Below are 27,717 nucleotides of genomic sequence, written 5' to 3' on the forward strand. Positions count from 1 at the left end.
GAATACCTCGTCCTCTTTTGATTCTTGAACAGGTTATTCGCTATTACTAGCTGCAATTTATTACAGAACTCAATTATTCTTTCTCCTCTCTCATTCGTTGTCCCAAACCCATATTCTCCTGTAACATTTTCGTCTACTCCTTCCCATACAACTACGTTCCAGTCTCCGATGACTATTATATTTTCATATCCCTTTACATACTGTACTATGCTCTCAGTATCTTTATTCACTTTCTCTGTCTCTTCATCTTCAGCCTGCTGCATCGGCATGTTTACCTGAACTATCATTGTGGGTGTTGGTTTGCTGTCGATTCTGGTAAGAACAACGCTATCACTGAACTGCTTACAGTAACACACTCTCTGCCCTACCTTCCTATTCATAACGAATCCTACTCCCGTTATACCATTTTCTGCTGCTGTTGACATTGTCCTACACTCATCTAACCAGGAATCCTTGTCTTCCTTCCACTCACTTCAGTGACCCATACTATATCTAGGTTGAGCCTTTGCATTTCCCTTTTCAGATTTTCTAGTTTCCCTACCACGTCCAAGCTTCTTACATTCCACGCCCCGACTCGTAGAATGTTATCCTTCCGTTGATTATTCAGTCTATTTTTTCTCATGGTAACTTCCCCCTTGGCAGTCTCATCCCGGAGGGAGTGTGTCTGTTGAAAGGGGGGAGGGGCAGACTTCATCTATGTGCTTACCCTTTTGACAACTTTACGTGAACCGCGACACAGGAGGCAACAGCAGTGAATGCGGAAGCTCCAGACAACCTCGCTTTAGCACGGGACAAATTTGACAATAATCTCGGTGATCGTGTGTCTGGTGGGGGACACACTGAACATTGGTGCAAAGTAAGTGTAAAATTCGATAGTAAAAGTAGCTGTTAAAAATACCCCGAGGTTTTATGTGCTTGCATGTAAAAGATATGCTAACACTTTGTAGTGCTATACGTGAGTTAAAATCCATCCTAAGGTGCTATCTCCATTCTGGTCAAAGATACATTCTTGTGACATCGAATGAATTTTTTGGAAACATCCTATGCTTATGAGTTTTACTGTAATTTTAGAAATGTGACATCATTGACAGGAAACTTCATAAAGCAACAGATATGGTGTGAGACTTGTGATTTACAACTGTGAGTAGACATCCTGTATCACTTCTTATAACACGCTTCTGTACGACGAGCTTGATTCCTGAAAAATTTTGATGTTTGAAAGTGAGTACCTGTCAGACTTGAATTTCGTGACTAAATACAGTGCAAGTTCTGAAGTCAGCTGTGGATAAACAAATACCATATCAGAAATTCGAGAATACTCTCCACATCAGCAAAGCACATTGATATTAATAGTTCATCCTGTGTTTGCTGGTTTTTAACTTCAAAACTCGTAAACATGTACATTACAGAGAGGAGTGCTGTTCTTTTCCTACACCAGAATCTCCGGTAAAAATATTGCATAAAGAAGTTCTTCAAATCTCTTACTGCTGTTCGTTTCGCACTGGAATTTGTCATAGGCACCTGCATTTTTACAGGTTGCATACTCTAGCGGTGGCTTCATGAGAAGGGTTGATATCTTCCACTTGCAGTCGTGTAGTAGCTCGGGATCTAAATTCTGAGTGGGACCTGTCCGAATCAGTACTATTTACTTTACACTCTGACAAAAGTCATGGGATATCAATATGCATGTATACAGATGGGAGTAGTATCGAGTACATAAGGCATAAAAGAGCGGAGCTGTCATTTGTACACAGATGATTCATTTGAAAAGGTTTCCGACGTGATTATAGCCATACAACGGGAATCAATAGACTGTGAACGCAAAATGGTAATTGTAGCTAGACGCTTAGCATATTCCATTTCGGAAATCGTTAGGGAATTCAATATTCCGAGATTCACAGTATCAAGAGAGTGCCGAGAATATTAAATTTCAGGCATTAGCTCTTGCGATAGACAATGCAGCGGCCGACGGCCTATACTCAACGATCGAGGGCAGCACCGTTTGCGCAGAGCTGTCAGAGCTAACATACAAGCAACATTGCGTGAAATAACCGCAGAAATCAATGTGGGACGTACGACAGACGTGTCCGTTAGGACAGAGCGGGGAATTTGGCGTTAACGTGCTACGACCGACGAATGCCTTTACTAACTGCACGACATCGCCTGCAGCGCCTCTCCTGCGATCATGACCCTATCGGTTGGACGCTAGACGGCTGGTAACAGTGGCGCAGTTAGATGAGTTCTGATTTCAGCTGGTAGGATGTTATGATACGGTTCGCGTGGCACAGACCCCACGAAGCCATGGGCATAGGTTGTCAACAAGGCACTCTGCAAGCTGGTAGTGGATCCATAATGTTGTGAGCTATGGAATGGACTTATCGTTGCCTGGAAATTGTGATGTTCAACGCTAGACGATCGAACGTTTACGGGTGCATAATCGACAGGTGAGTCCGTGCGCAAGCTTCTGCACCAGCGACACTTTCGCAGTTGTCGACTGCTGTAAAAGTAGCATGGCTAAACATTTCTGCACGGGACTCCCAACGACTTTTGTGTCCTGCTACATCGAGTTGCTGCACTACTTTAGCCGAAAGGATGTTAGATGTACCGTGACTTTTGTCACCACGATGTTAGATGTGCCGTGACTTTTGTCACCTCGGTGTACTACGTTTCCCCTTCAACACTAAAAGTGACGAAGACAGAAGAATGATCCAAAATGTGTTGTCATTGGTTTACCCACTGATGAATACCAGTAATACCAAGATCTTGATATGCTGATGTCGTGACAGAAAGTTTCTGTGTACTCCAGCTCAGACATCTACACTGCATTCAAACTGTTGACTCACCGATTTGTGAACATGGAATAGTGGAGGATGTAAACTAACCGGAAGAGCAAATTGGAGATAACAAGGACAACACTGATTTGGGGCCTGGTGGCACTAAAACTTCCACTTCTAACACCTGTGCAAGCATTACTGGCAACGAGAGACTACAAGAAATACAATAACTCTTTCTCCATACACTGGGTATCTCGTTAAACTCTGCCACCTCAGATACGTCCGAAATGACACAAAATTTGAAAAATGCAATTGGCTAGGAGTGCACCTCTATCAGGGGATGCATGAGCAGGATGCATAACCCATAAAGGTCAACGAACATCACTTTCAACACAAAATTACGCTTATTTAAGTGGTATATATACATATGTATGTTTTGACCGATATGAAAACCAGAAGCATAATTAGTTATGACGGACTTTGTCTTATTGTTATAAATCTCATACCTTCTGAAGTACTAGACTTTAAACGATAGTAACGGCGCCGCATTTTCTGCCTTAATGCGCGGGGCAAGTGTTGTCTACAGCTGCCTGCAGTTTGTTGTTAACAGACCACTATGTGTGTGCACGTTCTACCTACACTGTTCAGTATACTGGTGTCTCTTGCTCGCGTCTTCTGCCCTACAGTCGGTATCAACCAGGAAAATACACTGTGATGCACTTAACGTACGTTTCAAACAGTGCTTCCCCTGTTTTGAAGTAACTTGTGACACTTGCGGTCGTCTCGCCGAACTGCTGGTCTTCAAAAATAAAGAAAAAGTAGATATGATGTTAATTTAAGGCGAATGTCACTGAAATAAAACCACAGTGGTAGCAGTGTACACGGAACGCTACCCAGACCGACAGCGTCCGTCACGTGATAACTTACCCATCTCTCAAGGAAACAGGCAGATGGGCACCCAGAAAACGTTAATTACAGTTACAATAAGTAGCAGTAACAACGAAATTCCTATTCTGGCTGCTGCAGCACACAATCCTGGGGCGAGTGTACAACAGACTGCAGGCGGTTCTGGAATAAGCCGTAACAGTAGCGTATGGAGAATGTTGCATGGCCGTATGCTTTTTCAGTACTGTACCTCAATCATTCAAGAACTGTTTGATTACTGCATTGAATTCTGTAGCTTTACACTTCAGCGGCTGCAGCGTCTGCCTGACTTCCTACGTGATACGTTGTTTACGGATGAATCTTCATTCAGATATAGTGGTCATGTTAATCTGTGGAACATTCATTACTGCTTCATGCAAAATCCCCACTGGATTCGCGTGGCTGGTCATCAAAGTTAGTGGGGTGTCAATGTTTAGGGCAACAGTATTGCTAACCGCACTGCAAGTCCCTGTTTTTATTGGGGAACATTAATCCGAAGGCGATATGCATCATTTCTGCAAAGAAAAATCTGTTCTTATAGAGGAAATGGAAATGTGTCTTTGAATATGGTTTCAGCACTACGCAAGTGTTCCCCAGGAAGTCGTGGGTGCAATGTTTCCAAATAGCTGGATGGGACTGGGAGGTCCTGTGAGCTGGCCAGTCCGTTCTCCCGACGTGACGCCATTACTCTTCCTCTAGGCCTCAGTGAAAGAGTGAGTGTACTACGAAGCCCCACAGCGACACCAGAGTACATGACTAGACTGGTAATACCGTATACAGTATCACTGGTGTCACTGAAGCCAGCACATTAGTACAGCAACATGGCGGCGTGCGCAAAGGGCGAGTAAACAGCCGTTTATTTACTGATAAAACAGTCGTAAGAAATGGGAATGAATTGATATAATCACATTACCTTTCGAGTTTTGACAAAATGGTTAATACATGCGTCATGTTTGGTTTATTTCTGGTACAGCAGACGGAAGATACAAGGAAATGAGCATGTTACATTGCAAGAATAACTAGAAACATCTTACGTATTTTTGCTTTTGTGCTGTATGTAATCGTATATAATTACATTACAGTTTCTCTTGTCTGAAATACCAGCTGTGATTAAACACAATTTAGTGGGTTTCATAAATCTAGTATTAACACACGTAGCTTAATAATGTTTCGATCAACTTTGACCTTTCTTCGATTTGTGCGCTCGTATAAGTGCTCCTGTAAGTAGAACATGCTACTTGTCGCTGTTAACAAGTATCTTTGTTCATTTTCTTACGAAAATTGCGCTCTGCTTTAAACGTGTGTATATGCAACATGATGTTCTTCTCATAACACGATTCTACAATGTATGTGTTAACCTCAACTAGTGCGCAGATATTTGCTCATCTGCAGAGTTTGAGTATACCGCCCTGTAAAGGTTACAACATCATATGGTTTCAGAAAATTCGTAGTAGTACCGTACACAAACTTGCTGACGCACCCTATCTTAACACACCACACGTCAGGCTTCAGTAAAATAGGCATCTCTGCCGGTCACGTAATGTATGTCTGTGGTATTACCGCTACGTGTGAAGCAATATCTGTAGAAACACTACAAGCTCTGCCCAACCCTCACTAGTTCACCGTCCACATAAGTATATTGATACAAACGGTGGGCACTAATAACGTCGGCTGAGGTGACGAAGGTTCATTGGACATGACGCTACCGATTATTTGTAAGTGCGTTTTACGTGTTGGATATCATGCACAAAAATAAAATTTCTCTGGGTTTTGTGCCACTAATAATTGTGTGCAGGACACAAGAACCAAGTCCTATTACTAAATTGTGCCTCTAGCATTCATTTCCCTAGAAAAAACATGTATGTGCCATTAAGAAAACATAACTTTGTGTCGATAGTGATGTTTATTTACTTTTATGCATTGTGCATTGCTGCCCATTGTGTGATCCCCTGACAGCAGGCTGCAGGACGAGTGTAGGCCACCCTTGCCCTGAGCATTAAGGCAGAAACCGCGGCGCTGTTGCTATCGCTTAAAATCTAATAGTTCAGAATACATGAGGTTTAGAACATTGAAACCAATTCTACCATCATTAACCGTACCTCTAACTTTCATTTCTATAGAAAAAACATATAAGTGCCATTTAAAAGAACTTAATTTTGAGTTGAATGTGGTGTTCCTTGACCTGGATTATGCATTACTGGCCATTGTGTGAGCCCTTGGCATAGGTGCATCCCTGGCCAATTACATTTTTCACATTTGGCTTCATTTCGGAAATACACTCCTGGAAATTGAAATAAGAACACCGTGAATTCATTGTCCCAGGAAGGGGAAACTTTATTGACACATTCCTGGGGTCAGATACATCACATGATCACACTGACAGAACCACAGGCACATAGACACAGGCAACAGAGCATGCACAATGTCGGCACTAGTACAGTGTATATCCACCTTTCGCAGCAATGCAGGCTGCTATTCTCCCATGGAGACGATCGTAGAGATGCTGGATGTAGTCCTGTGGAACGGCTTGCCATGCCATTTCCACCTGGCGCCTCAGTTGGACCAGCGTTCGTGCTGGACATGCAGACCGCGTGAGACGACGCTTCATCCAGTCCCAAACATGCTCAATGGGGGACAGATCCGGAGATCTCGCTCGCCAGGGTAGTTGACTTACACCTTCTAGAGCACGTTGGGTGGCACGGGATACATGCGGACGTGCATTGTCCTGTTGGAACAGCAAGTTCCCTTGCCGGTCTAGGAATGGTAGAACGATGGGTTCGATAACGGTTTGGATGTACCGTGCACTATTCAGTGTCCCCTCGACGATCACCAGAGGTGTACGGCCAGTGTAGGCGATCGCTCCCCACACCATGATGCCGGGTGTTGGCCCTGTGTGCCTCGGTCGTATGCAGTCCTGATTGTGGCGCTCACCTGCACGGCGCCAAACACGCATACGACCATCATTGGCACCAAGGCAGAAGCGACTCTCATCGCTGAAGACGACACGTCTCCATTCGTCCCTCCATTCACGCCTGTCGCGACACCACTGGAGTCGGGCTGCACGATGTTGGGGCGTGAGCGGAAGACGGCCTAACGGTGTGCGGGACCGTAGCCCAGCTTCGTGGAGACGGTTGCGAATGGTCCTCGTCGATACCCCAGGAGCAACAGTGTCCCTAATTTGCTGGGAAGTGGCGGTGCGGTCCCCTACGGCACTGTGTAGGATCCTACGGTCTTGGCGTGCATCCGTGCGTCGATGCGGTCCGGTCCCAGGTCGACGGGCACGTGCACCTTCCGCCGACCACTGGCGACAACATCGATGTACTGTGGAGACCTCAGGCCCCACGTGTTGAGCAATTCGGCGGTACGTCCACCCGGCCTCCCGCATGCCCACTATACGCCCTCGCTCAAAGTCCGTCAACTGCACATACGGTTCACGTCCACGCTGTCGCGGCATGCTACCAGTGTTAAAGACTGCGATGGAGCTCCGTATGCCACGGCAAACTGGCTGACACTGACGGCGGCGGTGCACAAATGCTGCGCAGCTAACGCCATTCGACGGCCAACACCGCGGTTCCTGGTGTGTCCGCTGTGCCGTGCGTGTGATCATTGCTTGTACAGCCCTCTCGCAGTGTTCGGAGCAAGTATGGTGGGTCTGACACACCGGTGTCAATGTGTTCTTTTTTCCATTTCCAGGAGTGTACTTGTAGTGCAGTACTTTGCACTCGACTAGTTCTTATAATTACATGGGAAATTAACATCCTTCAGATGGAAATATGATTTGAGCTTGATAGACCTCAACACCTTAGTATCTGAGCAGGAATGTTTGATGTGCAGTAGATAGATCTTCGTGATCCAGTCCAGTGGGCTCCTTTAGTCATTTATATCTTGACGACGACGTGTGCAGTCCACATCAATAATTTTCAAATACCACAATAACAATGCTCATAAAGTTAAGTTTATCACATGGGAAAAATTGTGGACACCCGCAGATTTATAGTTACATATTACCACTGTAGACCAAAATGTAGTGAAAAAGTGAGACGTCTTTTATTTAGCATCGCTTCTGTGTTACATGTAAGAAATTGCTCCAGTTTTGTTTGGAATAGATATTCACAAAAAATTTATCGGTACCGCTGCGAACAAAAGTCACAGGTTATAATCAACACGCCTCGACTAAAACGAAATTCTTCTTCATCACATCCACAAATTTGTTGTAATGGTTTTAAAATTATTTTGCATTGTAATTAATTTCGAGCAAGAAACATTAGTGTCCAGGTGCTCATGCACAGCAGATAGCAGTACAGTGACACTACATATCAAAACCAAAGTCAGACTAAAATAAATATTCCAGGAAGCAGAGAATAATTTTCATACATGACTACTGATTCACTTTAATACCCCAAGTTAAATCGATACACCACGGTAAATCCTATTAAAGCATTACTAAGAGGGATTGTATTCAGTTTTACTTCCTAGCCCTTTTCCTGGCCGTTTCCGCTTCATGTGAAGGCTCAGTGTGTCGGAGAGAACAAGTATTTCAAACATAAGGTAGGAAAATCATGGCTCTAGCGCACCGCCGAGGAGGAAGTTGTCAGAAACTATATTTTATATAAAACAAACTGAAACACAAACAGGTCAATTTCTTTATTAAACCTCCACGAACTGTTTCCATGGTCCTCAAATTCATGCCAAGTGGTTTACATGCCTTTTTTGTTTCCAGCAATCAGTTGTTTGCTTTGCGTTTCATTTTACTATAAAGGCATTTACAGGGTGTTTCAAAAATGACCGGTATATTTGAAACGGCAATACAAACTAAACGAGCAGCGATAGAAATACACCGTTTGTTGCAATATGCTTGGGACAACAGTACATTTTCAGGCAGACAAACTTTCGAAATTACAGTAGTTACAATTGTCAACAACAGATGGCGCTGCGCTCTGGGAAACTCTATAGTACGATATTTTCCACATATCCACCATGCGTAGCAATAATATGGCGTAGTCTCTGAATGAAATTACCCGAAACCTTTGACAACGTGTCTGGCGGAACGGATTCACATGCAGATGAGATGTACTGCTTCAGCTGTTCAATTGTTTCTGGATTCTGGCTGTACACCTGGTCTTTCACGTGTCCCCACAGAAAGAAGTCACAGGGGTTCATGGCTGGCGAATAGGGACGCCAATCCACGCCGCCTCCTGTATGTTTCGGATAGCCCAAAGCAATCACACGATCATCGAAATATTCATTCAGGAAATTAAAGACGTCGGCCGTGCGATGTGGCCGGGCACCATCTTGCATAAACCACGAGGTGTTCGCAGTGTCGTCTAAGGCAGTTTGTACCGCCACAAATTCACGAAGAAAGTCCGGATAGCGTGATGTAGTAATCGTTTCGGATCTGTAAAATGGGCCAATGATTCCTTTGGAAGAAATGGCGGCCCAGACCAGTACTTTTTGAGGATGCAGGGACGATGGGACTGCAACATGGGGCTTTTCGGTTCCCCATGTGCGCCAGTTCTGTTTATTGACAAAGCCGTCCAGGTAAAAATAAGCTTCGTCAGTAAACCAAATGCTGCCCACATGCATATCGCCATCATCAATCCTGTGCACTATATCGTTAGCGAATGTCTCTCGTGCAGCAATGGTAGCGGCGCTGAGGGGTTGCCGCGTTTGAATTTTGTATGGATAGGGGTGTAAATTCTGGCGCATGAGACGATACGTGGACGTTGGCGTCATTTGGACCGCAGCTGCAACACAGCGAACGGAAATCCGAGGCCGCTGTTGGATCACCTGCTGCACTAGCTGCGCGTTGCCCTCTGTGGTTGCCGTACGCGGTCGCCCTACCTTTCCAGCACGTTCATCCGTCACGTTCACAGTCCGTTGAAATTTTTCAAACAGATCCTTTATTGTATCGCTTTTCGGTCCTTTAGTTACACTAAACCTCCGTTGAAAACTTCGTCTTGTTGCAACAACACTGTGTTCTAGGCGGTGGAATTCCAACACCAGAAAAATCCTCTGTTCTACAGTATAAACTATGTCGTCCACAGCACATTTGCACGTTGTGAACAGCACACGCTTACAGCAGAAAGACGACGTACAGAATGGCGCACCCACAGACTGCGTTGTCTTCTATATCTTTCACATCACTTGGAGCGCCATCTGTTGTTGAAAATTGTAACTACTGTAATTTCGAAAGTTTGTCCGCCTGAAAATGTACTGTTGTCCCAAGCATATTGCAACAAACGGTGTATTTCTATCGCTGCTCGTTTAGTTTTTATTGCCGTTTCAAATATACCGGTCGTTTTTGAAACACCCTGTAAATGGCACTTGTTTCCAGAGTGTGACCCTGAATCTTGCGGTATAAACAATGCCAGGTTAATATCAGTTATCGCTTATAACGCAACATTCAGTGCCAGATTCTGGACGACAACTGACGTATGGCTATTCTTATAAGATTATAGGACATAATTGAGGCATCAACGATTAACTAATATGCCACTACAGGGAAGTTGACTTGACGCGGGGGGGGGGGGGGGGTTGAAAATTGTAGGAGTCCCAAAATTGTTTACAATAAGCAGGTTCAAATGGATGTAAGGTGCAAGAAGTATGCAAATATGGAACTACTTGCACAAGATGTATCGGCGAGGAGAGCTCCATCAAACCGGTCATCCGATTCAAGACAACTGCAGCATGGCAAAACGAAACGCGAACTAGAGAACTAGCTACAGCAAGAAAATTAAAACTACTGTGAATACCTGAGGAGGGAGCTGAAAACCCCTGTTCGTTGAAATTTAATAAAAAACTGACTGAAACATATATATGTATTTTGTGTTATAGATGGTGAAGCTATATCTTTCGAGGAAATTTTTTTTTAAATAATGTATCTAGCGATTTGTCTAAAATTTTCATCGAGGTTGCTTTCGAAAAGACATCGGCAAATTATGTGTTGATTTCGAGGAATGCGTTGTCCGTGTCTGCCCCATTAAAACTACCCGTAGCACGTTACCTTTGCCTATTGCGGCTGTATGTATATTTTGAACAGGTGAATTTAGAGTAAAGGTCATTAAGGTTTCCAATTTGGAAATAAAGGTCACTGTATTATACACTGAGTATGAAATTTAATGTCTGCATAGGGTTCTATAATGCGGCGTTTTACATCGTCTATTGTTGTCGACATTTTATTGTAAATACTTTATCATTTAATTCCTGCATGGAAAGAAAGGATTCTGACTGTGTCAGATGGGGAGAATGAAATTCGGCAGCTTGCAGATCCTCTTCCAGCAGTGGAGAAACATTTTCTAAACAAGCAGTTAAGGGCTCATGTCAGGTAGCCATTATTTAATTCGACATATTCCATTTTTCTACAATAAAATTGCCTCTAATATTCTTAGAATGCGCTATGCTTGACATCGATTAGTGTACGAAAAGTCATCGTATGCATTAATGGTCCACTCTCCAGTAATAGTACTGCTGGATAGGTGTGTTAGGAATGTGAACGCAGATATTCTACTACACGAAACAAAAAAAAAAGTTTCTTGCCGACGGAGGTTAGCTTGGCTGTAGTACAAACTGCTTTGTTAGAAAGCAGGATATGTCTCAGTGCTCATTGTTAAAAATTGACATAATTCTGGAACTCTTTTGCTCTTGGTGGAGAGAAGTGTAACACCTGCGAAATTCATTGGGATGCAGAATAGGCACTGTATTGCCTGGCTGAAGCCGTTTATTGTCGCGACAGCTGGAAAACAACATGTGAACCAACAGTGGCTAGTACACTTTTTTATCGTCTGTTCGAGTCAGTGCGTCATAGCAGATACGTGTGTGATGAGTTCCGCAACCTCTTCCTCGTGAAGTAAACAGAGGTTGGTAAATAGCTATCGTTACGTGTGTTGCCTATCTGGATGCCTCTCAGCTTAAGCATTGGGCGTGACTGTAGCATATTTCTGCATTCACCATATCCTAGGATCACGTCTACTTACTTATTTACTTATTTATTTTCGGTTCTGTTTCAGAAAATGCTAATAAAATACGATTTTAATAATTAAAAGAAGAAGACGAGAACAAAAATAAAATGGCAGTAGTATGTTTCTACGTCTACATGCATGCTCTGCAAATAAATGTGAGGTGTGAGGCAGAGGGTATGCCCCAGTATTATATCCCGTTCCATCAGCGTATGAAGCTTGGGGAATATGACCTTGAAGTTTGCTGCGCCGGTCGTGTGCAGCGATGGCGGAGCCTGAGCGTTGTAGGATAAGGTAAAAGCAGCCTCGCGCATATGTAGTATTGTTACATCAAGTCCCATGTAAATGTTTTTAAAAAATCTGTTAATAATAATCTTTCTCATAAAAAGTAGCTTTTGACATTCAGCTCAATTTAAAGAATTCACTAATTTCTCCAATCCTTGGCCATCCCGATTATAGAAAAGAAAAATCAGTTCTTTCCTTTTATATAAGACAAATCTATCGGCCAGCATAGCACTTAGCTGCGCCAGCAAAATTTCTTATAGGAGCCGATATATACGCGTTATACGGCAATTTTATTAAGGTAAGATTTTTCAGTTTATTCGAATGATGTATCAGGGCCATGACGCAGCATTGCTGACGTCCAAAATTTACCAGGTTAAATTGACTGTCAGTTATTGAAAGGTTGTAAGTGACCCACATTTTTTTATTGAGAGATTAGTCACATTTTATTATTGATAGGTTACGCAATTTATTTTTTGGGAGGTTACACTAAATGAGAATATTATTCATATTATTTTATCTTGTGGGGAGGTTACAAAGTGCGTCTTTGCTCACTGTAATTAGTCTGCTCTTGTGTTTTAAGTATCCTATTACCATGGGAGGCTCTAAGCTACTGCGGGAATCGTACACAAAAATGATCATGCCTCTAGTAAGTCTTTCAGCTAATACCTGAAAATCTGGAGTTTATCACACATATTTTTCAGTTCTCCTGGAAGCCTACATAAAATAATTCCTCGGAAGTATGTGATACCTATCTATACAGTTCATAAGTGGCAAAGGTTTATTAGGGGTAAATATTTTCCTGTCTAGTGTTCACTGAGTGAATGTTGTAGTTCCTTTTGAATGAGTCTATGTTATTAACCACAAATTGAGAGGGAATATACATACAAAAGACAGCAGTGCTAAAATTCCGAAACGCTTGCACACCTTGATGTAGAAACCTGTCCCATCACATGATACTGTAATAGATAGTGGAGTGAATGTAAGGAAAGTGAACAATGTTTCGCGTCTCACAAGGGATAACCAGATCTGTTAACTACAGAATTTTGGTGACTCTTAAGTACGAGGGGTGCTCGGAAAGTAGGATCCCATTGGTAATGAAATGGAAACCATAGTGGAATTAAAAAATGTTTTATTTCCGACATTAGCTACACCTTCCAGCTATTTATAGTCGCCGCTCCAACTGAGGCATTTTTCGTAGCATTGTATCAGCTTTTCAATATCCTCGTCATAGAAGGCAGCAGCCTCTGCTTTCTGCCAATTCTCAGCACTGAACTGTAGCTTGTTGTCTGTGCCAAAATGTTGTCTTCATAGCTATCGGTTCATGTAGGCAGAGATGAAAACCAGAGGGAGCCAAGTCCAGGGTCTATGGTGAGTGATCAAACACTTCCCCATGAGGAGGATCCTCAAGGCCCTGCAGTGTGCAGCCCAGTATTGTCACGAAGGTAATCCACGACAGTTGGTTGTGTGGGCTGGATTAAATCAGGCGCAATCGCTCACAGGCATTCATGCTTGGCAGGAGACACTATTTTTTAGACATCTACACGAGCTCACTATGTGATGAGACGTGAAAATAACGACGTGACGCGATAGACGGGCAAACAAGAATAACTGCCAACACATCCTGTGTATAGATATATAGGATTTTCTCTGTAGTTTCCGAGTAGACTTCGTATGTTGCAGAGGGACCTTTCCTCAGTAACTGGCTAGCGGCTTTTCATGCGAGGGCCCGTAGTTTCCGAGAAAATCGATGTTGAAGTTTTATGAGTACCTTCTATATCTGTAAGGTTACTGATGTATCGACCGGCGAGCGTAGTGCAGCGGTAAAGGTTCACGGCTACCACAATGGTGGTTCGAGTTCAAATCCTGCCCGGCATCTTTCTTTCAACTTCGTCGTACGAAATGTCATTAAGTAGTATGTTTCATGGAAAATTAGTCAAAAATAGTCATTTTCACCCCAGTAATTACATCAAAAAATCAATCATTACAGCAAACTTTCTTCAGATGTGTATTACGTTTGTTATAGAATAGATTACGTCTGTTAAATAACTCACAATCATGATTCGTCATTCGGTCAGCAGATCTTGTAATGCACTGAATTAATGGAAATCGTGCTCGGAGTTGTGTTTGTAAGAAAGCTCGAAGAGTGAAGCAGTCTTTCGGTGTATATGGTTTGGATTTCCTTCGGTACAAACGCTTGCTCCTTACATTTCCCGTACTCCTTTGACACACAGCGCACTGACGACGCGTTGCGAATAACTGATGCTGCCGATTTACAGGGCCTGGGAACTCTCTAACGGCCACATCAGGGAGAGTGGGTAGCAAGAGGCGAGATCACGTCTAGCAAACGAAGGAAGCGAACATTGTCCTAATATCTGGAATTTTAGCTACGAAGAAAGTTTGCTGTAATGACTGATCTATTAATGAAATTGCACAGCGAAGACGACTACTTTTGAATAATTTTGCGTGACGTATGCTATTTAATGATACTCTGTACGACGAAACTGAAAAAACTTCACGGGCAGGATTTGTAACTGGACAACCAGCATCGTAGCCACGACCCTTAGCTGGTGCTTTACGCTCACTGGGTGATACATTAGCAACGTTACGGATATAGCAGGTACATGCAATACTTCGACATCATTTTCTCTGAAACTAGGGATCGTCGCATGAAAAGCCAATAGCCAGGTGTTCTGGACACGGCCATCTACAACATACATAAGACTCAGCAAAATTCGCGATTAACATCTTTCATGGTCCCCTTATCAGCGTCAGCAGTTGTAGAGATTACTTTTACAGAGAAGACAGCAGTAGTTCGTTAGTTACTGTATTACATCATGTATCCTGTAAGCTCTCCTTTTTATACTTTCTTTTCTAATTTAAAATTTGTTGACTCCAGTGCTGTTTTATCATCCTTTTTTATAATAAAATTTCCCTTTTACAGAGTATCCTCCAGCTTCCTGTTTGATAGATATGATCTCTTGCGTTAAAGCGAAGTGGTTGTCTACTGTCCTGAACTATTCATTTACTCCTTCAAGCATCTCATTCGTACTTCCTTGGCCAAACAAACCGTAGTCGGTGTTTGGGCTCGCCACTCAGCCTCCTCCATCTTCCTCAGCCCGTACAGTCATCTACAGCTAATCCCGTCATACAAATATCCTCTCTGATCCCTTCAATCCATCTCCGCCGTGGTCCTCCCCTCGGACAGTTGACTCTGATGTCTTGTTCCAGCAGCTGTCTGGTGATCCGGCCTTCTCTCCGCATTACGTGCCCGTACCACCTCAATAGAAAATTGAGGATGTGTTAGATGACAGTCAGTTTGGCTTTAGAAGAGGTAAAGGCGCCAGAGAAGGAGTTCTGAAGTTATGGTTGATAATGGAAGCTAGACTAAAGAAAAATCAAGACACATTCATAAGATCTGTCGATCTGGAAAAAGCGTTTGACAATGTAAAATGGTGCAAGAAGTTCGAAATTCTGAGAAAAATAGTGGTAAGCTTTAGGGAAAGACTCGTAATATACAATATTGTCACGACCCAAGAGGGAATAATAAGAGTGGCCGGCTGAATTGGCCGAGCGGTTTTAGGCGCTACAGTCTGGAACCGCCGCAACCACTACGGTCGCAGGTTCGAATCCTGCCTCGGAAATGGATGTGTGTGTTGTCCTTAGGTTAGTTAGGTTTAAGTAGTTATAAGTTCTAGGGGACTGAGACCTCAGAAGTCATGTCCCATAGGGCTCAGAGCCATTTGAACCAATAATAAAAGTGGACGACCAAGAACGAGGTACTCGGATTAAAAAGGGTGTAAGACAGGGATGCAGTCTTTCGCCGCTGTTGCTCAGTCTGTACGTCGAAGAAGCAATGATGGAAAGAAAAGAAAGATTCAGGAGTAGAATTAAAATTCAAGGAGAAAGGTTATAAGTAATACGACTGCCTGATGACATTGCTATCCTGAGTGAAAGTGAAGAATAATTACATTATATGCTGAGTGGAATGAACAGTCTAACGAGTACAGTATATGGATTGAGGGTAAAGCGAATAAAGACGAAAGTAATGAGAAGTAGCACAAATGAGAACAGCGAGAAACTTAACATCAGGATTGATGGTTACAAAGTCAGTGAAGTTAAGGAATTCTGCTACCTAGGCACTAAAATAACTAATGACGGACGGAGCAAGGAAGACATCAAAAGCAGACTCGCTATGGCAAAAAAGGCATTTCTGGACAAGATATGTCTACTACTATCAAATATCAGCCATAATTTGTTGAAGATATTTCGGAGAATGTACGTTTGGCGTACGACATTGTATGGTAGCAAAACATGGACTGTGGGAAAACTGGAACAGAAGAGAATCAGAGCATTTGAGATGCAGTGCTATAGACGAATGTTGAAAATTAAGTGGACTGGTAAGGTAAAGGAATGAGGAGGTTCTCCGCAGAATCGCGGATGAAAGGATTATGTGGAAAACACTGACAAGGAGAAGGGACAGGATGATAGGACATCTGTTAAGACACAGGGAATCACTTTCATGATACTAGAAGGAGCTGTAGAGGGCAAAAACTGTAGAGCTATACAGAGATTGGAAACATCTAGGAAATAATTGAGAACGTAGTTTGCAAGTGCTACTCTGAGATGAAGAGGATGGTACAGGAGAGGAATTCATGGCGGGCGGCGTCAAACCAGTCAGAAGAATGATGACTCAAGAAAAAAAAAGAAAAAAAAATTGTAAACCACCTCAGTCTCCTCTCTCTAATCACAGCCACTATGACCAGCGACTTGTACAACTCCTGCAATTCGTGGTTTTCCCTTTTTCTCCAATCCTCTCTGTCCTTCATTGGCCCAAAAGCTACCTCAGCACATAATTCTCAATGCCGCACACACATAGTTTAGGAAATTGCTTTTCCTGTTAATGTTCAGTTGCTGAAGTTCCACTGAGAATCTGGCAAGAAATTATGTGTTATTAGACGACCTATTATGCTCTAATGCAAAAGCCATCGAAACATTGGTATCAAACTAACTAGTCTCCAGTTGTCTACATTATTTTTTTCACTGTTTGACTGAAGTGTATTTTAATATTCCCTTTCAGTTACATCGCACAGGTGGTTAAGTGGAGAACTACTGCATACTGCACTGATCTTCATAAGCCACCGTTAAATTTTATCGTAGCCTTGCCAGTCTTAATGCTCCAGTGACGTAATAAATGCTTCAATTCCTCGTTGTTTGTTTCTGTAGCTGTATGACACATAACTGTCTTGGAACATCAGCTTCTGAATGTTGTTTCTATTGCTTGTATCAACAGAATTTTGATTTTACATGGAATCCACTGACAGTAAGTGGTTACTCAATTTTATGCACAAATGACTAAAAGTTTTATTTTTCCACAGAAAAGGTATATAATTTGCTGAGCATCCACTTTCAGTGTTGATATTTCTTGCACATTTGACCGTAATGTTTTTATTTTTTTGGGATCCACCTCCAAATTTGGCACAATGTATTGTTGTAGCCTGTCTGATAGCATGTTTCAGTACTTTGCCCTGTATGTAGTGAGATTCGCTGACTATGTTGTCATTCCCCAAGCAGTGAAATAGTTACCTTTGTAAGTAGGCTGTTTGGGTTTTTTTATTGATAACGCCGCCGCCACGTAGCGCTCTGTATGAAAATCACTGGCTGTGCCGTGTGCAGTCTGTGGCTGGTTTGCATTGTTGTCTGCCATTGTAGTGTTGGGCAGCGGCAGATGGATGTGAACAGCGCGTAGCGTTGCGCAGTTGGATGTGAGCCGCCAGCAGTGGTGGACGTGGGAAGAGAGATGGCGGAGTTTTGAAATTTGTAAGAATTGATGTCATGAACTGATATATATAATGACTATTAAGGTAAATACATTGTTTGTTCTCTATTAAAATCTTTCATTTGCTAACTGTGCCTATCAGCAGTTAGTGACTTCCGTAGTTTGAATTACTGTTCTTATCGCTTAGGTGCCTTCTTTGTTAATTTTATGTTGTTATCTTGAATTTGTTAACATGGTGATGAGATCACTCACATGTACCCAATTTAACTTAATGCACATGTTTAACGTGGCCCATTTCTGAGGTGATCTTAATCACTCAGCACTGAACGAGAAAAGCTAGGCTAAGATGTAAGGAGATATGGAAAGATTGACGAACTTTGTGACGATGTTGATGCTGTCAGGAAGATTGGTAGACCAGCACAGCGAGCAATGGAGCTTCTGTGAAATTTGGAAAGTAGAAAAGAGATACTGACAGAAATGAAGGTATAGATCCTGGTCGTGAATCGTGCCTGGATAGCTCAATCGATAAGAGGATTGTCCGTGAAAGCCAGGATTCCCAGTTCGATTTCCGAACTGGCACACAGCTTTAGTGTGTCAGGAAGTTTGTTTGTAGATCTTTTCTGTGAGCAGAAACAACAGGAAAAGAGGGAAGTGGCAGCGTCGGTGTGCACCAGAGCTTATGGAAAACAGCTAGACGAAATGTAGTATGTGCAAAGAAAAACGGTGATCAGAATCGAAAACGGATAGTAGCGTCAAGAGATATTGAGCAAGCTCTTGGTTTGGACAGTGATAAGCGCAGGATATCTGATGCCGGCTATTTCAAGGTGCGAACCCCACAGTTTTTTTGCAGTGAGGTAGTAAAAAGGAAACCTAATTAAGGGTAGCCACAAGGAGATTTGGACTCTGTTCTTTCGAAATATGTTTCCCAGTGTCATAACCACTTGGGTGACACATGAATGGTGATCACGAAAGAGAGTACGTCGTCTAGAAACTCGGGCATGCGGTGGAACTTCATTTAGAAGATGCGGGTGGGATAACGAAGGACAAATTCGAATATATATGACGGAAAAAATCGCAACATCAAGGAGTTGTGCGCCGTGATCAAGTTGGTAGGCGTGTTCCTACATCTGAAAGATGATGTCAGTTCAAATTTCGTACCACTCGCATGAGAGAGTCGCTAGTAGCGGAACTATGAGGATACAAATCAGGTCGTGAGTGTTAAGTCACCTTTGAGATTGGACGTGGTGAGTTGATGTTAATCAAGAATGCCTTTAAGGTGACAAAAATGCCGTTATCAACACCTCGCTGAGTTTGAAAGCGGCCGTGTAATTGGGGCTATGAGAAGCTGGATATTCCTTCCCCGATATTGCAGAAAGACTTGGCAGCAATGTAGCTACTGTAAATGACTGGGTGCTGGCAGCAGTAGTCACGAGAACGTACGGTAGCAAGAACTCCGGCCTCCAGACGCTCACGTGGCACTTCAGAGAGGGAAGACCATCTTGTTCAGCGTATGGTTCTGGCGCATCGTACTGCATCTGCAACAGCAGCAATGTGAGCAGCAGTTGGCACCACAGTGACACAACGAATTGTTACAAATCAGTTACTTCAAGGACAGCTCCGAGCCAGACGCCGTTTGGAGTGCATTTCAGTGATCCCAAACCGCCGCTATTTGCCACTAGGCATAATGGACAAACCTGGAGTTGTGATCTGGAGTGCGATTTCCTATGACAGCAGGAGCACTCTCGTCATCCTACGCACCCTGATAGCAAATTTGTACCTCAGACTGGTGACTCGTTCTGGTTGCAGGGGATGTTTTCCAATAGGATAACGCTCGGCCAAACACAGCTGTTTGTAACTCAATATGTTCTACAGATTGTAGACATGTCACATCGACTTGATCGATCACCAAATCTGTCTCCAATCGAGCACGTCTAGGACATCATCAGGCGACAACTCGAGCGTCATCTACAAACAGCCTTGACCAACCAAGTGCAACACGCAAGGAACTCCAGTCCCAAAACTAACATTCAGCACCTCTACTTCAGAATGCGCGAACGTTTGGATGCTTGCAGTCAGCATTCTGACGGTTGCACTGATTGTTAATGCATCAGCATTTCACATTTGGAATAGCTTATCTCACGCTCACATTAATTTGTGATCTTGTGATCTTAATCACTTACATACGCTACCTAGACGCAAGTATTTCCGAAATTTCATTACTCGACAGTAATTATATTTTGGTGTTGTGATTTTTCCGTCACATATATATTATTGGCGAATGTCCACATAGTAGAACGATAAGAAGGTGATTTTCAACCTTATTTTAGGGTTCTTTTTATTTTCATAAGTTTCTTCATTTTCGCACTGAAGGCCTTCTTTCTTTTTGTTCCATCTCTGGAATAAACTTCCAGCTATCAGTTTTGCTTGTGATTGTATATGTCAAATTTTGCTTTTGTCAAATCCCTCCTAACTTCAGTTACCCAAGGTATTGATGCTTTAAGGGATGTCACATACTCCAACAGACGTTTAGTTAGTCTGTTTCCAGGTAATCTTTGTGTCCATAGAACTTCATTCCTCTCTTCCTGATGTCAATTTCGAAGTTGATAATTTTCTGTTGTCTCTATGGTTTGCAGTGTGTATCCATCTTGTGTGTATCGTGATCCCAGAATTTTTCTAATAATCTTTCTCTTTACTTTCTTAATTTCTCGTACATCTAGTTTTCGATTTAGTGAGAGTGTTTCACTTACAAATGTGACTGTCGATTCGATTACTGTGTTGTAGTGTCTGATTTAGTGCCTTTGACAGGCATTTTTTGTAATACCAATTTGAAAGGAGTCGGGACGCTTTCTTGATTTTCTGTAATCTGTTTTTGTACTATTTTTTTCGAGATCTGTTGGTTCAATAATTTCACCGAAGTACTTAAAGTGTTTGACTCTGTTGATTTCTCCATAATTTGTTTTAAGTTTGGGAATATCCAACTTGGAACACATGAATTCAGTCTTCTCAAAGTAGATTTGCAGGCCAAATTTCTCTGCACATTCTTTGAGGGTCTCAATTTGTTTCACTGCCGTATCTTCACTGTCGATTAGAATCTCCAAATCACCTGCAAACGCTAAGTACGGAACGTTCCATTTTCCTTGACCTCTTCCTAATTCGATTGGCTTCCAAAAGTTTTGTTTTTTAATTCCATTGCCCTTGTTTCATTACTTTGTCTAAAACTATGTTGAATAATCGTGGCGAGATCCCACTTCCTTGTCTGACTCCTGTTTCAACTAAGAATGTTTCCGAAATTTCATGTACGAATTTAATTTTTAATTTGGTTTCTGACAGTGCTTGTTCGATCAGTTCTCGAGTTTTGGTGTCTAGTCCGTGTTCTTCTAGAATACTGAATACGGATTGTCTATCTATAAAATCGTTTGCTTTATTAAAATCAACAAATGTGCAGACTATTGGTTTCGATCTGATTCTTTTAATTTTTAAAATAGTTTTAAGATTAAAGATCTGATCCGGGCACGATCTGTTAGGTCAAAAGTCTGCTTGGTAGTCTGAAATTGTATGTTCTAGCTGTCCTTGTGGTGTCTATAGAAGACAGGTGGATAAAATTTTGCAAGTGACCGGCGAAAGTGAAATGCCTCTGTAGTTGTCTGATCTATCTCCCTTTTTGTGCAATGGATGAATTAACGCACACTTCGAAGCCTCTGGAATTTTTTCTGCCTGCCAAATTTCTTAACTAATTTCACTGATCTCTTTTAAGGAATTTGGAACAAGATTCTTCAATAGTTCAGATACGATTCCACCGTCTCCCGATGACTTATTATTTTTGAGCTTTTTGTGTGACTACAAATTTTTTTCTCGAATCGGCCCTAGTGAAGTTTCCAATCGTGTATACCGGTTGAAATCTGGGGAATCTGGTATTTGATTGTGAGAAATATTTGGATAATTCCTGACAATTTTCTTTGTTCGTTTGTGCCAATTTGCCATTTTTTCCTGAAACAGAGGTTTTGCGGAGTGTATCCTTTGATTTGATTTGCAGACGTTTTGTAAAAGTCGTGTGTTTTTTGGCTCCTAAAGTCTTCTTCAGTTGCGTTTAGTTGTTAAGATATCTTCCTTTAGTTTGTCTAAGTACTTAGGCTGTTTGTTTTCTGACTTCAAAAAATTTCTCTTGTCTGATTTATGATTTGTCACAATCGTAGTTTAAGATGACTCATAGTCTCTCATATGTTGTATTATCGGCTCTCTTGCTTTCTGTATAATTTTTGTTTGGAAATCTTTCCAGTTGTTTGTTGGTTCTTTTTCCCATATTTCTGTAATTTTTGATTCTTGGATTTTTCAAATCAAATTAGGGAACTAGTGGCGTTTTCCTTCGATATTTCCTTTTTGCTGTGAATTTAATTTTGATTCCGGTAAGGTAGTGGTCAGGATCTATATTCCCCTTCCCCCCCCCCCCCCCCCCCTCTGCGGACTTGAACGTCGTGTATTTCTTTTTGGAAATCATAGGAGATCGCAACATGGTCTTTTTGAAATTCACCTAGCGGAAAGACCGGGGATCACTACGTGTTTTGCTTCTTAGGATTCTTTCGAAGTGATATTGACATGATTTTTAGATTGTTTTGTGTGTACGGTAATTACCTACTGTTTTTTTTATATTTCCTCTCTTTACCAATTTGTGCGTTGAAATCACCGAAAAAAATGTTTACGTCATCCTTCGGAATTTTGAACATTTCAGTTTTTTTACAAAGCTTTTCTGACTTTTCAGGTTCTTTTTCGTTGTCAATTTTAGTTGGTGCTTGAACATTAATAATCGTATATGTCTTGTTGGTGTGCTCAATTCGCATGGTCATTAGCCTATTGCTGATTTGATTTACTTTTGTAACAGAATGAAGGACGTGCTTATTCACAATGAAAGCCATACCAAATAATGCAGCTCCTTTGCATATTTTCTTGTCTGGTTTTCTTTTAAAGATACGGTAGTAGTTGTATTCTGTTGTTCCCGAATCGGTGAATCTAGTCTCTTGAAGTGCGAGGACTGTTGAGTTCTGTAGTAAGATTCTGTAATTTGGCAGTCTGAATAAGTGGATATTACTAGTGCCACCAATATACACTTGTGAGATTTTGGTAGAAGTTTACCAGAGAGCTCCGACTTTCTCTGCCGTAGGAGCCCAAGCTCACAGAACCCGATAACTTCGTTGTCGTCACAGGGCGAGTGGATTGACCACCTGAGGTAATTTTAATATTACTTATACGAATCATTTGGTAATCATTTGCTTGTAATTAGGTTCCAGCTAAGGCTGGTTGGATAGAACCAGGGATTGTTAGTTCATGGAGCTCAGTGTTCAGCCGCATCTCACACGGTAAACAGACGCTGGCCAGAGTACCGGTGGTTACCACGCAGACGTGTCTAGACTTTAAAATACACTTTATCTTCTTTATAAAGCTTGTCTCTTCGGCCAGGTCCGCCGTTCCGATGATCTGCATCTCCGCTTTCACTGCCGTTGAGGTCTTCGCAGTTACCATGACAAGGAACCCTTACAGGGTACTATCACCCGAGTCAGGTGAACCAAGGTTTTTTACTCAAATTTGAACACGTGTACTTAATTGTAGGCTATTTTGTGTTCTTATGAAACCATATATATGGTAACTATGCACAAATATATACGTCGGTAGCAGTTCAAGGGTTAAGCTGCGCGTCATTCTTTTTCTTTTCATGTTTGTGCGTGCGTGCGCGCGCGCGCGCGCGCGTGTGTGTGTGTGTGTGTGTGTGTGTGTGTGTGTGTGTGTGTGTGTGTTTTGGTTTTGGTGTGGGTACGGTTTTCACACAAAGAAGGGCAATATTCGTCAACAGAATACACCAGAGCAAAGACAGCAGAATGTGGATATTGGGGTCTGCATTCGAACCACTTTCAGCAATCTTACGAAGCAGATTTACTCTCGAGTCAAGTTTCCTGGATAACTTGACGTTGCGACGGGGCGGTAAAAATAAAGAAGTGCGGTTGCAGCGTTTTCACACGAAATGTGCATACACAAATGTTGGTTAAAATGTTATTGCAAAATTTTGGTTCTCACGTAAGTCTCAGGGGATGATTTCCACGCTTGGTGCATAAGTTCACTGTTCCACACCGTCGCATTAGTTATAGTTTTTGAATTAATTATTCACTCAGACATGAGTATAGTTTATGCTAGGGAACAAAAATTGGGCGATTTTTGTGGCAAAATCAGTTTTTTCAAGATACGTTTCAATCACTATTTATTGGCGTACACACAATGAAATTAAGCACTGGTGAGACGGTTTAACAATAATTTGACTCCGAGCCCCAATAGCAGTAATGTAGGCTGCTATAAAAGAAAGTTACTCAATTAATTCGAACAGAACCACAAGTCCCACTGTCCTCTTTGTTCTAACAGTTTTGGCGCGAAATCACACTTTGCCACATGTTCACTTACGACGATGTATACCTCGTAAACCGTGCTCACACAAATAAACGTAGCACTTCCAGTTCACCAAATAGATGCTTGCACACTTGCACTATTAAACAATACTCCTTGTCGAAATAAATCAGTGCGAAAAAGAATGCTCGAACGACCACATGGACCACCCAAAAGTGGGGCTTGCTCGCCACCCACACTCCAGAACGACTGACCAAGGACTCTCCCCTGGCCAAGACGGCCACTCGCTTATATAGGCTCGGATGTCCAACCCCCTGGTTATTTAAGTATCACTCTCACCAGTTAAGATTACAAATTTTGATACATACATCCCTCGACAGAAATAAGTACACCATCGGAACCGCGCTAAAAAGTACATCTCATTTACTATGTTACATTAATTTCTAGGATTTCCTATCGCCCGTAAATCAAGTTTTAATTTTTGCAAAATTTCGCCACTTAGCGCAAATTTGTTTGTTGACATCTGTGCTGCAATGTTTTAACATAGAACTTAGTAATCTATAGCGATCCAAACATTTCGCTAATCAAAATCTTCATATCTATAATAATTAATTAATTATGAGCGATAAATGTTAATATTAATTTGCAAACAATGAAAACTATTACCGTTTAAGTATATAGTATAGCTTAACTAGTTTAAAATACATGGGATGCCACCCAAAATATTACAGAGTGCCCTTCTTTACATCATGCATTTTTTATTGAATTTTATAAACAATTTTCCCTCAAACTTTGTTTATTGCACTTTACGGGCTTAATTATTTATGAATCTTACCATATGACGAAGGCACCCGATCCGCTATGATGAAACGTTTTACATGAGTGCTCGCTCGTCCCTGTAAGTTGTTATTTACTATTTTATTAATCTTTCAGTATTCGTGATATTAACCGATTTTGAGGTTACTATAAATTTTACGTCTCGTGACTTGAAATAAAGATCCATCTTTCAGAAGGTGCATATTGCTGACCACAATCCACTGCCGCATCGCTCTTCACCGTAAGTTACATAGGTTTCGCGTAATGCACGGAAAACCAAACAATGCCCCAAGCTGCAGGCCACGTGGCCGCCTAGCGGTGGAGACCGTTGCAAATACCGCGCGGGCGCGCCACGGGCTTCCGCGAATCGTGCACCATGTAGCGCGCTCGCTCTCCACAAAGCAATCCTCGCATACTAGAAATATTCACCTAGTAACGGAGGTTTGTACCGTCACAATGGACAGTCTTTTGAATGTCAAGAACCGATAGACATATTCATAGATATGTTGATTGTAGTTATAAGTTACACTGATTCCTTCGGAACCTTCTCATGTAGGTTCCTTTGGTCTTTTTTATTAGATATATGGGATGCAGTATTGTTGTTATTGTGATCTTCAGTCCTGAGACTGGTTTGATGCAGCTCTCCATGCTACTCTCTCCTGTGCAAGCTTCTTCATCTCCCAGTACTTATTACAACCTACATCATTGTGAATCTGCTTAGTGTATTCGTCTCTTGGTCTCCCTCCACGATTTTTACCCTCCACGCAGCCCTCCAATGCTAAATTTGATCCGCCGATGCCTCAGAACATGTGCTACCAACCGGTCACTTCTTCTTGTCAAGTTGAACTACAAACTCCTTTTCTCCCCAATTCTATTCAATACCTCCTCATTAGTTATGTGATCTAAACATGTAATGTTGAGCATACTTCTGTAGCACCAAATTTAGAAAGCTTCTATTCTCTTCTTGTCCAAACTATTTATCGTCCATGTTTCACTTCCATACATAGCTACACTCCATACGAATACTTTCAGAAACGACTTCCTGACACTTAAATCTATACTCGATGTCAACAAATTTCTCTTCTTCAGAAACGCTTTCCTTGCCATTGCCAGCCCACATTTTATATCCTCTCTACTTCGACCATCATCAGTTATTTTGCTCCCCAAATAGCAGAACTCCTTTACTACTTTAAGTGTCTCATTTCCTAATCTAATTCCCTCAGCATCACCCGACTTAATTCGACTACATTCCATTATCCTCGATTTGCTTTTGTTGATGTTCATCTTATATCCGCCTTTCAAAACACTGTCCATTTCGTTCAACTGCTCTTCCAAGTTCTTTGCTGTCTCTGACAGAATTACAATGTCATCGGCGAACCTCAGAGTTTTTATTTCTTCTCCATGGATTTTAATACCTACTCCGAATTTTTCTTTTGTTTCCTTTACTGCTTGGTCAATATACAGATTGAATAACATCGGGGATAGGCTACAACCCTGTCTCAATCCTTTCTCAGAAACTGCTTCCCTTTCGTGCCCCTCGGTTTATTTTTTTGGGTTATGCACAAGTCTCAATTAACTGCGTCAAATCACTTGTCAGCACATTCTCACACTGTATAATATCCTTTCTCTACATCCTCTGCGTATTGAATTTTCATTGAGTTCGTGTCTGGCATGTGATGGATACAGAAGTTCAACAGAATGATGGCCAGAACTGATCCCTGAGGTAGGCCGTTATTTAGCCTCCATCTCAGGGATCCGAAAAGCAGAGAATACTGCAGATTTCATTTCTATTCGGACACTGCAGTAGAGAACAAGTGCAAGCGACGAGATATATCAAAAGTGTCAGTCTCTGGCAGCGAACGTGAGTGGGGGGGGGGGGGGGGGGGGGGATCGGGTGGCAGCGTCCGGCTGGTCACTCGTGGAGCGGGCGGCTCGCTGAGACCGGCGCGCAATGCGGCCGACATTTAGCAGCTGTTTACGGCGCCGGGGGTCGCATAGCGGCCGCCGCCGCCGTCGCTGAAAGGGCAGCCGCGTGCCTCCCGCCTTCCTCGCGCGCCGCCCGCGGTATAAATACTACGGCCAGGACCGCCTCTCTGCGCAACCGACCCGGCCCGTGCATGTCGCAAAAAGCCTAAAATTCATCCTGTCGAACGAATCTTGTTGATATTGTTTCCTCCCAGAACACAGATCGGGGAACAAAATACACTACAGGCCATTAAAATTGCTACACCAAGAAGAGCAGATGATAAACGGGTATTCACTGAACAAATACATTATACTAGAGCTGACATGTGATTACATTTTCACGCAATTTGGGTGCGTAGATCCTGAGAAATCAGTACCCAGAACAACCACCTCTGGCCGTAATAACGGCCTTGATACGCCTGGGCATTGAGTCAGACGGAGCTTGGATGGCGTGTACAGGTATAACTTCAACAAGATACCGCGGTTCATCAAGCGTAGTGGCTGGCGTATTGTGACGAGCCAGTTGCTCGTCCACCATAGACCAGACGGTTTTAGTTGGTGAGAGATCTGGAGAATGTGCTGACCACGGCAACAGTCGAACATTTTCTGTATCCAAAAGAACCCATACAGGACCTGCAACATAACATGCGGTTTTGCTTTATCCTGTTGAAATGTAGGGATTCGCAGGGATCGAATGAAGGGTAGAGCCACGGGTCGTAACACATCTGAAATGTAACGTCCACTGTCCAAAGTGCCGTCAATGCGAAAGAGACGTGTAACCAATGGCACCCAATACCATCACGCAGGGTGATACGCCAGTATGGTGATGACGAATACG

The sequence above is a fragment of the Schistocerca gregaria genome, chromosome 8 (genome assembly GCF_023897955.1).
Source record: "Schistocerca gregaria isolate iqSchGreg1 chromosome 8, iqSchGreg1.2, whole genome shotgun sequence".
In the NCBI taxonomy this organism is placed as follows: Eukaryota; Metazoa; Arthropoda; class Insecta; order Orthoptera; family Acrididae; genus Schistocerca; species Schistocerca gregaria.